General features: G+C 34.6%; 1 protein-coding gene across 4 annotated transcripts in view; it reads right to left on the bottom strand.

Annotated features, from left to right (window-relative positions):
* Efa6 (Exchange factor for Arf 6) overlaps positions 1 to 14,776 on the bottom strand; it is a 194,513-nt gene that overhangs the window by 55,213 nt on the left and 124,524 nt on the right. The window lies entirely within an intron of this gene.

Below are 14,776 nucleotides of genomic sequence, written 5' to 3'. Positions count from 1 at the left end.
TGGTTCAGATTATAAAACATTGTGAAATTTGTATCCATACTTTCAAAGAAATCTCTCAAAGTGTACATCCCCAATAACAGAACTGCATATGATTTTTGGAAAGAGCATGTTCTGAAACCCCCATAACCAAAATTTTAGCAGCCCAAATTGTTTTATTTTTTTTTCATTTTTGGTGATTTATGCATTTAAGAAAAATACTTACGATTATGCAGTATAAATGAAGGAAATTATTAGTCCTGAAACTAACATTTTTGAACTCCCTCTGAACCTTTCGCCATTTTTGGCCATTCTGAAGCTTCCAAAGGGGTTTTTGATTTCTCAGGTACTTTAATATTTCTCCATAAAGCGTGCAAAATCAATTTAGGCGGCCAAAAGTTGAATTGTGGTCCATTCTTGAACTGTTTCAAACATTTATCAACATTTGAACCGATTTCCAGGTAGACATCTCAATTGCGTTTTTTGGTCAGAATAAGTACCTAGTAGATAATGAATTTCTAATGATAGGTAAGTGGAGAATGCTCATAAAAAAGACAGCAAAATTGGCATTGCTGCATTACAAAATACGTTCTCATTTTTAAAAATGACGTCTTTCCAGATACTTAAGTAATACGAAATATTCGAGAGAACATTTTTTTTCAAAACACGAATGTACCCAATAAATAAGCAATTTGCAATTCTCAAGCATTCAAGAATACCCTAAAATTGCTTTTGGAGTTTTTTTTTTTGCAGTGGCATAGGTTGAAACTGTGTCTGAAATACTATCCCTGGGAACTGAGTCATTTTTCTCAGTACAGTCCGACCTCGCTAAGTGGCACTTATGTAAGTGGAAAACCTCTATAAGTGGAACAAAATTCGTTTCCCTAGCACTTCCCTATCTAAACCTATGTTAAAATAACCTTTATAAATGGAAACGGAACCTACATAAGTGGAATTTTGTTTTGAGAAGCAGAACCTCTGCAACTGAAATGTTACCTTCGTTTTACCTCTATAAGTGAAATTCTTTTCCTTCTTACCTCAGTGGAATTTTGATTGGAGTAGCAGAACCTCTGTAACTGTATGTTACTTTCGTTTTACCTCTATTAGTGAAATCCTTTCCTTCTTATCTCTAAAGGTGCTGTTATGATAAATGCTCCAGTTGAAGAGGTAAGAAGGAAAGGAATTTCACTAATAGAGGTAAAACGAAAGTAACATTTCAGTTACAGAGGTTCTGCTACTCAAAACAAATAAAACCTCTATTACTGGAATTTCAATTTGTTCAACCTGTATAACTGAAACCTACTTTAGTGGAAAACCTATATAAGTGGAAAAAAATCTGTTTCCCTTGGGCTTCCACTTAGCGAGGTCGGACTGTACAAGTTAGGTTGTGACTGAAGCGAAAAAAATGTGAAAATGCCTCTCCTTCGAGGACCCATTTCTCCCCTCCAAAGTTGTCTCTCGGGGCAAATTTTTTTCTCAGTCACATTCAGCTCAAAAAATTGAGTTGTTTATTATCGATATCTAGATTTCGATTTTAAGTCACCTAACCAAATTAATTTCCGCGCCTTCTCAAAAAATTCAGAAATTCTGGAGAAATCAAAAACTTTGTCAAAAGTGCTCTAGAATGGTCCAAAATGGTGAAAATTATTTTTTTCAGGCCAACCACGTAAATTTGGGCATGAATTGTCAAAAATGGTCGACGTATTCTTATTTCAGATTTTCAAAAAGGAAGATACGAACCCGTGGTTAGTTAACCCAAAGTGACCATTTTTTGGGCTCCAGGGGTTCCCAAAATATCGAAATTACAAAAAATTGGAAAATTGGATTTTTGAGTACCAGCGAAAATTTTTATTGAGCTCAAAATTTGGTAGCATGGAGGTCTCTCAGATACTAATAAACTGTGAAAAGCTTTTTAGCGAGGTTCAAAGGGGTAAGATCAAAATGGGGGTTCCAAAATTTTCAAAAAATCAAAACCCGCCCAATTTCTGCCTCCGAGGGTCGAAAATAAAAAAATCTCCTCTCATAACGTTTATCGGCTTCTAACAAATATTTTACGCTAAAAAAGTTTTTGAAAATAATACTCAGTGGTTCCTAAAATCACTTTCTTATTCGCAACTTTGAGAACCCCTGCGGCCCAAAAAATGGTGATTTTGGGTTAACTAACCACGGATTCGTATTTCGGGCATTTATTACAACATTTTTAGAGTGATCGAGTCGAAAACTAGGTGGGGCCAAAAAATGGCCTTATCGCAACTCCTCCTTTACCAAAAATTTAAAAAAATCAATTTGGACACCTGAAGTGCTTCTTTTTTTAGTCTCAATCACAAAAATTATGTCTTCAGTCAGACTGACGTTATAGCGAAATTTCAAAACTGAAAGTTCATTTGCATATTCTTGGAAAATTAGAAACATCCATTTTTTTCATGTTTGCACCAAATGGGATGGCAGGAGGAAGGCCACGTAATGATTTAAAAAGTTCACAATTTTGATATCGGTGCCCCTGAAAAGATATTACTGATAAAACCTTTACAAAATCTTTTGACTTCAAAAAAAAAAAAAAAAAAAGAAGACAAGATGAATGGAGCATTTGAGGAGTACTTAGGTATCCAAGATTTTACAGAATGACTTTACGTACATTAAAGGAACCTAATCAAAATCGACCGAGTAAAAATTGAGAACTGTCATGAATTTTTTTCCAACGCCAACGTTTTTTCCAAATCGATTTTCAGTGCAGTATGATTCTTATTATATTCGTACAATGGCTCCTAAACCCTACCATTTTTTTGGTCCAATGGCCGCATTTTAATTTTTAACGAAATTTTTAGAAGCATACTTTTCAAAATTTTTCATACTGTGCAAGACTTTAAAAATTTCAAAAAAAATTGCTCACTATTTTGCAACCAAAAGATGTTCAGTTTTTCATGGCATTAATTTGAACCACCAATTGGCGAAATGACCTCTCAATTTTGATCTCATAAGGCCCTATAGGAATCACATTACAAAGTTTCAATACGCAAAATTGTTCCAATATTTTTCTAAAAAGCTGTCGAATACTGCGTTTATTTGAAACGCATACTTGCAATACCTATTGTACGATGTTACGCACATCGTTCGATGTACATACGACGAGTAAATCAAACACGTTTAGTATTTACTCATTCGACTGTAGCTACGGAATTTTCGTAAAATTTGAGTTTTTCAGCTGTTCCTTGCTGTGATTTACTTATTCTACCTTATTCGCCAAAAAAAAAAATATTACGAAAGATTTATGATTTTTGCGATGATTTCACTTCGCAAAACCACACTTGGAACGATTCTCAAAAATTGATACAAAATAATGAGAAATCCTACAATGAACATTCAGTTTACACAAATCACACTTCAATTGGAGATCAATGATGTATCCCTGTTACTTCACGATGAATTTGTTACGGTTTTTTGTCGCCAGTTGGTCGATTTTTATGCTCCTACAAGAAGCTGTTTCCTTAAGTAAGTGCAAAAAGTCTGATCACCAACTTCTTTTTCAATCCATTTTTCCCAAAATGGACAAAAAAAGTAATACCAACCTATTCAAATACGAATTACAATTTGACGAATATTTTAGAGGAAGCTGTGTTGCAACGAGTAGCGTATTCATCCGCATTAGCTGTGATCAAAAAACATGACTCATCTCTACAACTTGCAATACCTCATGCACACGAATCAGAAAACCATCTTTCTAGTTATAATTACGATGATTCTGAAGACGATGATGGTCCTAAAGAAAAATTGATGATTGCGTGCCCTGCACATGATGAAAAATAATCACAAGCGGAAAAGAATTGGAAGACTCAGGCTCGTGTCTTGACGACTGACAAAAGTAAACTACTTTTTCTGTCCGAGTACACCAATCAATATGAAGCGTTCTGCAAAATGCCAGGTTCCGTACCCTCGATTAATAAAGTTGGAGAAAATAGTGACGAACGCGTAAAGCATTGCAACCAATTGCACGCAGATATGTACGAAGTCGGATACCCGGTAAGTTGTCTAGAGGAATATAACATTATCCGACATTCTTAAGATTTTCACAATATTTTTTATTCTATTTTATTTTTTCTTCAGGTATCAAAAGACGAGGAAGGAAAGGTAATTTACAATATGATATAGCCTAGAGGAATATTTATGATATTTTCATTTTATTTATTTTTTTTTTGCATTAAACAATTTTTTTCCCTTTAAATTAAAAACGAATGTAACTCGATTCACCGTATCGAATCGCCAGATCAGCTGTTCCAGAGTGGAATAATAGAACTTATTGATCGTGAACCATTACTGACTGATGTATCCCATTATAAATCGGTTTTGGATTCCAGTTTAAGCACTAAATGGTCCTTTGAAGGAGCGGTAAGGCTATGAACATCCATCACAATATCTCAAATTTTACATTGGGCATATTCGATTTGATTGAGTCGAGCCAGATTGAAAAATCATGTATTGAGACTCACATTACCAACATTTCAATTGCAAAAGTCAATTTTGAAATTATTGATTTTTTTTTAAATTTAAAACGTCGTTTTTTTTGTATTTTTGTGATTTAATGGGAGGGGGGGGGGTGCGGATGCATGGCCAAAAACTCGAAATTCTCTCTACTTATCTACTTTTGCTTGATATGTGATTTTGAAGCCAGTGATAAGTGCGATCAACTAGCTTTGTCAGGTTGCTTTGAATGCTTTGGTCATTAAAAAACAAAAAAAAATAGATGGCAACAAGTGAGAGAGTGCTGAGAAGGTTTTTGGGTTAATAACTTTCGAGAAATCGATGACCCATCGTCAAATTTTTGTTTGATTTGACATGGACTTGCCTAATAAATTTGAATCCTGCGCAGGTGTACTATAAACATCAGTTTGTTGGAGTTGACGATATGCCAAACAGACAATGGAAACTAACGACTTTTTTTCTTTTCAATTATACCACTATCACTAGAAGTAAAGATTTATACAAGGGCGTGATAAGAGCTGATTGGTACATCAGACTATACAGTTATAAAGTAAATAAATTGACTTCTCCATTTAAAAAAATTGTAACAAAATTGGTATCAGATATTGTACTGTATGAATGACGTTTCTTTTTTTCCTTATACAGAAAAACAAACCCTTGAATTTATACTCAGGTACGCACCAAAAAGTGATAAAAGATGCTCCACCAGTTGATTCATTTTGGAGGGTTATTTTGGATGATGACGGTAAAGCAATTATTTTAGTAACCCAGCATACTCGAAAGGTATGCGGCGATGATTATTTATGCGAGGAAAATCGTCGAGTGAAAACATACGTGGCAGGAGGCTGCATATATACCTGTTCTCTGGATGCGAATGCGAATGAAAATCTACTCAAAGAGCTGCGTTCGCCACCGTTGAATATTACTGGAGACTTGGATTTCACACTCCAACAGATGAAACTGCGGTTGTGAATGAAGATGGACACGAGGCATCCAATTCAAAACCTTCCCTACCCACAGATATTATCGATTTCTTGAATAATAAAAGTTTTATGGATGCTCTGTTAAAAATTGATACGAATATTTTCAAAAATGCGAGTTTTCAACCAGCATTATTCTGATCATGATACCGGATGATTAGGACTTCAAAGCACGCTGTACATATCAATTTGATATCATAAAAATTTTTAATACTTACGTTCATGTAATTCAGTAAGCTGTTAGTAGATTCATTTTTAATTTTCGTTTTCAATCACTATTAAAATAAATTTGTTTCAGATTATATTAAGACATTGTGAAATTTGTATCCATACTTCCAAGGAAACCTCTCAAAGTAATCATGTCTTATTTCAACAGAACTACGATTTTTGCAAAGAGCATGTTCTGAGAAACCCCCATAACCGAAACTTCAACGAGCCAAATTAGTTTGTGATTTTTTTGTGAAATTTTAAGAATTCAAAATTGATCATTTTTGGCGATTCGTGTTTTAAAAAAATGTAAGTATGCTTATGCAGTAAAAATGAAGGAAATTAGTCCCAATACTTACACCAACTCTCTTTGAACCGAATTTCACCAGTTTTAGTCATTCTGGGGCTTCCAGCGCGATTTTTGATTTCTTCGGTGCTTTAAAATTTCTCCATACGGCGTGAAAATCAATTACGGCGGCCAAAAATCGAATTCTGGTCCATCCATGGAACCGTTTAAAGGATTTATCTACATTTGAACTAATTTCCAGCAAGGTATCTCACGGAATGTTTCATTTTCGATTTTTTGAAAAAATCACTACATTTGCACCACTTTTTTGAACCAAATTTTCAGAAAGCTCTCAACTCGACTCCTCCTCCAAAAAAAATTAACAAAGTCAAATCTTCTACACGAAAATTTACAGAACAATTGAAATTGGAAGAGAATTTGTATACAAAGTATTTTTTAATTTCAATCAAAATTATTTTTAAAAAAAAGCTGCCAATTTCATCACAAATAAAAACGTTTTTTTTTTTCAACGATTCCAATGATAAGTGAAGAATGCTGGTTACAAAGACTACAAAACTGGCACTGCTGCGTTACAAAATACTTCCCCAGGTTCAAAAATAATATCTTTCCATGTACGTAATTAATACGAAACTATCGAGATGAGAAAAATTTTCAAAACACGAATTTACCCATAAATAAGCGATATGTAATTCTCAGCCGCTTATGAATACCCCAAAAATTGGTTCTGGATTTTTTTTTTGCAGTGGCATAGGTTGAAACTGAGTCATTTTTCTTAATACAAGTTGGATTAACAGTGACAGACGCGAAAAAATTTGTGAAAATGCCTCTCCTTTGAGAACCCATTTCTCCCCTCCAGAGTCCTCTCTCGAGGAAAATTTTTTTCTGAGTGACTTTTAGATCGCAAAATCGAGTTGTTTATTATCGAAATGTATAACTATTTGTAGTTTAAAGAATTGTTTCAAATTTCGGCCACAAGTCTATTTTTAGTTACCTAACCAAATTAATTTTCGTGTCTTCTCGAAAAATTCAAAAATTTTGGAGAAATGGGAAACTTCGTCAGGCCTACTAAGTAAATTGAGCATGAATCGCCAAAAATGGTCGACAATTCGACGTACTTATTCGTATTTTAAATTTTCAAAAATTTTTCAAAAATCAAAAAAATCAGTTTGAACAGCTGAAGTGCTTCCTCAATCAAAAAATAAGTCGAAGTTCATTTTGTATATACATTCTTGGAAAATTTTAGAAAACTTGAAACATCAATTTTTGCATATTTGTACCAAATGAAAGGAGGAAGGACACGCAATGAGTTGAAAAGTTCAAAATTTTTATATCGGTGTTCCTGAAAAGATATTGTCGATAAAGCCATTACAAAAATAAATCTTCTGACTTCCAAAAAAAAAAAAAAAGACAAGATAAATGAATGAAAAATGTCCTATAATTGTAGCTGAAAATCTTCACATTTTGAGGTCAATTATCAGGAAAATGTAAATAAATATGTACAATCAGTTTGTTGGAATTATTTTTGGCGAAATGGGCATTTTTAATTTTCTAATGACAGCTTTGGTATCATACTTTTCAAAATTTTTCATATTCAGGCATACCCTTAAAAAATCCAAAAAAATTCACTTTTCTCCAAGCTTATTGAGATATGCTGTTTTTCCTTACCTATCAACTTGAACCATGAATTAAAATAAGTACGACTTCTCAATTTTGAATTTATGATGCATTATAGGAATCTCATTCAAAGCTTCAAAAAATAAAATCGCATTAAAAAAAAACACTGTCGAATATTGCGTTTATTTGAAACGCATACCTGCGACACCTATTGTACGATGTGATGTACATCATGCGAAGCACCTACATCTGACGAGTAAATGAAGTACATTTTGATATTTGCTCATTTGACGGTAGCGTCAAAGTTTTCAGGGGAATATCGCGTTTATTTGAAACGCATACCTGCAACACAATATTGTACGATGTTATGTACATCTGACTAGTAAATGAAGCACATTTGATATCGGATCATTCGACGGTATAGCGACAAAGTTTTCGTAAAATTCGAGTACTCCAGCTGTTGCTGGTAGCGACTTGTTTATTCCACCTATAACCTTATTCATCTGAGAAAATATTACGATATATTTATGATTTTTACGATGATTTCATTTGCCATTACTACACTTCGAACGATTGTTAAAAATTGATATAAAATAATGAGAAATCCTCCGATGAATATTCAGTTCGCACAAACTATATTTCGATTGAGGTTCAACGATGTATTCCTGTAACTTTTCGATGAACTTGGTGAAAATTTTACTCGCCAGCTGGTCGATTTTCACGCTCGTCGAAGAAGCTGTCTCACTGAGTAAGTGAAAAATGTCTAATCGTCAACTTGTTTTTCAATTATTCATTTCCCCCAAAATACAAATTATTACGATTTGACGAACATTTCAGAGCAAGCAGTGTTGTACCGAGATAAAAGAGCCCCATTAGCAGTGATAAAAAAACGCGACTCATCTTTACAACTTGCAATACCTCACGCATACCAATCAATCTCACATCTTACCAGCTATGATTACGATGATTCTGTAGAGCAAAATGGCCTTAATGAAAAAATGATGATTGCGTGCCCTGCAAATGGAAAAAAACAACTACAAACGGAAAAGAATTGGAAAACTCGTGTTTCGACGACCGAAGACGATAAAAGTACCTTGCTTTTTCAGCAAAAGTACACAGACCGAGAAGCATTCTGCAATTCGCCAGATTTCATACCCTCGATTAATACAGTTAAGGAGAATAGAGACGTCCACGTAAAACATTGCAACCAAAAACACGCAGATATGTATCAAGTTGGATACCCAGTAAGTTATCGACAAGAATGCAATATAATCTAAGTGCAGTCCTTCGTAACTTGCAACTTGCAACTCGCAACTTTTAATTCTTGGTAAGAAGTCGCTTGGTTATTGGCTGAAATTGCGCAACTGAATCAAAATCTTTTGATTTAGTTGCAGGTTGCGAGTTGCAAGTTGCAGGCTATGTAGAACAGCCCTATTATTCTAACAATTTAGCAATAGGTATTATTTACTTTTCTTTCTTCTTATTATTTTAGGTATCAAACGACGAAAAGGGAGAGGTAATTACATAAATTTACAATATTATGAATTAATGCAGACAAAATTTTATATCATTTTATCCCCCTCTTTTTCTTTACATTAAATTTTGTTTTTCCTTTTCAATTTGAATCGAATGCAGGATGTACAGTTTTTATCCACGTATAAAATATGCTATTCAAAGACCAAAGGTAAAGAAGCTACATTATACTCAATTCACCGTATCGTATCACCAGATCTGCTGTTTATGAGTATAATAAAAGAATTTACTGATCTTCAACCATTATTGTTTACTTATGGCTCGGTTTTGGATTCCGGTTTAAGCAATAATAAATCCTTTGAGAGCGAGGTAAGCTATGAACAATTGAACATACATCTCAAATCTCAATATCTCATAATTTTTAATCGGACAATGTGATTTGATCGAGACTGACAAGGGAACCTCTTGAGGTGTCACACTCCGATTTAAACGGGACCGCGATTTTTAGAAAGAGCATAGTCTAAAACCCCCAAAACCAAATTTTCAGCTGCCCAAGTTCATTTTTCGATTATTGGCGAATTTTTTAAAATTCAAAATTGACTGTTTTTGGCGATTTATATGCTTTTTTTTCAAAATTACGTACTTGATCAATAAACATGGTCAAAATAAGTCCCAAAAGTAATATTAATTACATTTCCAGCCACTCTGGAGTCTCCAGCGCGATTTTTCAATTTCTCCAGAATTTTGAATTAATTGCTCCAGAAGGCGTGAATATGAAGTTGGGCAGCTAAAAATCGAGTTGTATATTACACTCGACCTGTTTAACGAGTTAATCCACATTTGAGCCGATTTTGAGAGTGACACCTCAAGAGTGGTTTTTTGAGGTGTCACTCTCGCTCCAAAACGGCTGGAAATAGTAGAATTTGCGCTCCGGGGGTTAGTTCTTGACAAAATACAGCGATTCGCCCTAATTTAAAAAATTTCCTCACAAACGGTTATCTTTTGATTTTTTGGATTTTTTAAAGGGTATAGAATTGTCTAAAATTCTCGCTTCATTTGCGAAAATTCTCAAAAATCTTGCTTTTCTGACAGAACACCCAAAACATTTTACCTTTGGTCAAAATTCCTGTTCTTTTGCCAGAATCATGAAAAGATTTCACTCAATGTTAAAATTGCAAAAAAATCCTGCTTTTTTTGGCAAAATTACTATAAAATATGTTATTTTTTTCAAAGAGCCACAATTTCTTTTGCCAAAGTTATGTGCCTTCAAAAAAAAGTTGTAATTTGTTCCCAAAAATGAAATAAGGTGATGATTTTTTTTATATTGAATTTTCAAATTTTTCTTCCATTTTTTTCTCAGAGTCACAGTTTTGTTTTTCCGCAATTTTTTCCGATTGTCTCTGAAAATGAGGATTGCGGACCAGAAAAATTCCAACTTGAATGAATTCTAATCCACTTCCTCACCCCCTTTCCTTCCTCCCCTAACTATCAAAATATTTAAAAGAAGATCTCTTCTTCTGCTTTTTAAAAGCACCCGGCCCAGAAATGAAACATTTCCAAAAAATTGGTACAGATACAAATATTTTCAATTAAAATAGCGAAAAAACGCTTAATTCGCGACTTTTCAAGCGTTTTTTGGAGAAGTTAGCTGGGGTCAAATCAAAAAATCGATTACGCTATTCGGTTCATAGTCTCAAATCGCACCTTTTGAGTGCTACCCGTTTTCGGAAAAAATGGGTATTGGTAAGTACTTTTAAATTCAAAAAAACAACGTTTCCTCCAAAATGGCCCTACTTGGGGGGAGGTACGTGGGGGGGCTGACATTTTTTGGGGGTAATTTTAACGTACAATCTCCAACATACTTCAATTTCAGCGAAATTGAGACCATAAATTTTTCCGCTCCACCAGTATAGCAAAATAGCAAGTTATTGTTTTCTCACAGGGGAGGGGGTAAAAAATTTCTGGGGGCTGTTTTGGTTCAAAGGGGGAATATTGGGGTGCAATAGATTGAAAACAATCAAAAATTTAAAAAAATTGCATCATTTTCCATTTTTCAATTTTTTGAAAAATTGGGGGGCATTTCGTCGGTTTCCAATACAAGGGTGATATGTCCATCTTTTTTTTCCCCCAGGTTTTAAACGTTTTGGGTACGGTTATAGTAGGTCTTTGAGTAGGTACTCATAAAAAAATTAAAAAAAGTGGTTTGACAAACAACATTTTTAAATTTTTTTATGAGTACCTAGTCAAAGACCTACTATAACCGTACCCAAAACGTTCAAAACCTGGGGGAAAAAAAAGATGGACAATTGGACATATCACCCTTGCATTGGAAACCGACGATTTTGGCACCACTTTTTTTTTACATAGGGGGTTGAAACTTCGTAGGATTTATTTTTTCCTCAAATGGAACAACTTTGGGGGGTGGGAGCAAAAAAATTCCAACTTCGAAAATAAGGACCACCCCAGACTGCAGGTGCTATAATACCGCATCTCTTGACTTTGCTGTAAAGAGGCGGCGTGTGCGGGTAGGTAGCTCAGTAGATGAGCGTTTTGACAACCTTGTGAACACATTTTCTAGGGTAAAATTTGACGCTAAACATTTTTGTTCCGTGTATTTTTCGCATATTCCACATTATTTTGCAAAAAAACGCGAAAAACGCGTATTTTCCAGGGTTTTTTGCAAATATCATCCTTTTGCAGACAGAATTTCGATTTTATGGATTAGTAGTAAGAAAGTACTGGTAAAAAGACACATTTTGGCGAAAACAGTTTTTTGGATTACCCATATACTCCGGAGCTGTGGCGGTTCAAAGTTTTCTTTTGTCAATTTCACCCCCACCACTATGGTAAAAATTTTTGAAAAAAATCGTGTTAAAAGACCCATGCCTCCCCTACACATTCCACGCGGTACCAAAATTTTCTCCCCACAACTCATGGATACAGAATTTTTCTCGTAAAAAACGCGTTTTTTGGCTATACAGACCAAGGGGGGTGGGTTGGGGGCGGAAATTCCGCTCAAAAATTTTAATTGGAGGTACCCAACAATAATCCATCATAATTTTCCAAATCTGGGAACAGGGCCATTTCGCCTATCTTACCGTGGAATACCTACCCTTTGAAAAAAGCTGGTCAAAAAACCACTCTTGAGGTGTCACTCCCAAAATCTGCTCAAATGTAGATAAACTCGTTAAACAGACCGAGTATAATACACAACTCGATTTTCAGCTGTCCAACTTCATATTCACGCCTTTTGGAGCAGATTCAAAATTCTGGAGAAATTGAAAAATCGCGCTGGAGGCTCCAAAATGGCTGGAAATGGTGAAATTTGGATTTGGGTAATTATTATTACTTTTGGCACTTATTTTGACCATTTTTATTGATCAAGTACGTACTTTTTTAAAAAAAAGCATAAATCGCCAAAAACAGTCAATTTTGAATTTTCAAAAATTCGCCAAAAATCGAAAAATGAACTTGGGCAACTGAAAATTTGGCTTTGGAGGTTTTAGACTATGCTCTTTCCAAAAATCGCGCTCCCGTTCAAATCGGAGCGTGACTTCTCAAGAGGTTCCATTGTAAGCTAGATTGAAAAATCCTGCACTGAGACTCGAATTGGCAACATGTCAAATGTGGAAGATTATTTTAAAATTTGCAAAAATTTTAAAACTTTGAAAACCATCTTCAGAAAGCATATTATTTGATGCAATGGGAGGGTGAACATATGGGCCAGAACTTGAAAGAGTCAGCATCGAAAATCAAGTTGATATTCAAATTCAGCGACTCAAAATTTCAGGCATAATAGGTTACATAACATTAGGATCAGCATTCATGTAAATTCGACAATAGTTTCGATGTATAACATCAGAGTACAGCTGGAAACATCAAAGCCCAGTAGGAATTTTGTCAAGTTTGATAATTTGAAAGGAAGAGTTCAACATTACATCTCGTTCAATTTTTGTTTAGTTTGACATGAATTTGCACAATAATTTTGAATTCTGCGCAGGATTACTATGCACATCAGTTTGTTGGAACTGACGATATGCCGAACAGACCATGGAAACAGACAACTTACCTTCTTTTCAATTACACTACCATCACTAGAAATAAAGATTTATACAAGGGCATGATAAGAGCTGATTGGTACATTAGACTATACAGTTATAAAGTAAATAAATTGACTTCTCCATTTAAAAAAATTGGTAGGTATCAGATTTTACACCGTATGAATGATATTTTTTCCCCTTTTACAGAAAAACGAACCGTTGAATTTGTACTCAGGTACGCATCAAAAAGTGATAAAAGATGCTCCACCAGTTGATTCATTTTGGAGGGTTATTTTGGACGATGCCGGTAACGCCGTCATTTTAGTAAGCCAGCATACTCGAAAGAAATGCGGCGATGATTATTTATGCGAAAAAAATCTTCAAGTAAAATCATACGAGGAAGGAGGCTGCATATATACCTGTTCGCTGGATGCGGATGCGAAAGTGAATGAAAATCTACTCCATGTGATGGGTTCGCCACCGTTGAAGATTTCTGGGCACTTGGATTTCACACTTCAAACAGACGAAACTCAGAAAGTGACTGCAGATGGACCTGACACTTCGAATTCAAAACCCTCTCAAACCACTGGTATTATCGAATTCTTGGGCAACAAATATTTTGAGGATGCACTGTTAATCATTGATAGGAGTATTTTTAAGAAAGCAGATTTTCAAATTGAATCACCCTGGTCATGAAACCTACATACTGGTGATCGAGACTTCGAAGTACACTATTCGTATTAATTTGATGTTATTAATATTTTTATTACTTCAACATATAGGTATTCAGCAAGCTGTTAGATTCACTTCTCATTTTAAGTTTGCAAGCAATATTACTCTCGTACATAGAATAAATCTGTTTCAGTGTTTCATATGTATTATAATGAGATTGTGAAATTTGTATCCATTCCTTCAAGTAGGTAAAGGTCTCAAAAAGTCCACCTCCGATTTAAACGAGGCAACGATGTTTGAAAAGAGCATGTTCTGAAACCTCTGTGACCAAAATTTCAGTCGCCCAAATTGGTTTTTTGATTTTAGGTGAAATTTTGAGAGCTCGAATTTGACCACTTTTAGTGATTGATGCTTTTAAAAAATGTATGCTCATTATAGTGAAAATGAAAGAAATTAGTCCTGATACTAACATTAACTCGCCCTGAACCAAATTTCACCATTTTTGGCCAATCTGGAGTTTCCAGCGCAATTTTCCATTTTTTCGGTACTCTGAAATTTCTTCAGACTGCGTGAAAATCATTTTTGGCGACCAAAAATCAAATTGTGGTCCATCCTCGAACCGTTTCACGGATTTATCAACATTTGAGCCGATTTCCAGGCGAACATCTCGACGAGTGCTTTTTTTTGGTCAAAATATTTCTAATGATAATAAGTGGAGATGTTAATTGAGATCGGAAGAAAATTTGTATACAAAGTATTTCTTAATTTCAAACAATTTTTTCAATAATTTGAATGTTTTTTTTACGCTTATGAATTTTTTTCATTTTTTCATTGCCCTGTATTTTGAAAAAAAAAGACGCTAAAGGTATAATTTGAACGGTTTTTAGATCACTTTTTAGAAAATCGAGAATTTCCAAAATATACACAAAAGCTCCACAACAGCCCGAAACAACAGCCAATCGACTCAGCATATTAAAAATGGGATACTAAGTAAATTTCATTTCAACAACTCGATTGGGTAAAATGTTGTA

The sequence above is a fragment of the Planococcus citri genome, chromosome 5 (assembly GCF_950023065.1).
Source record: "Planococcus citri chromosome 5, ihPlaCitr1.1, whole genome shotgun sequence".
NCBI classification, from domain to species: domain Eukaryota; kingdom Metazoa; phylum Arthropoda; class Insecta; order Hemiptera; family Pseudococcidae; genus Planococcus; species Planococcus citri.
The sequence above is the reverse complement of the archived record's forward strand: the minus strand, read 5'-3'. Positions and strand labels throughout refer to the sequence as shown.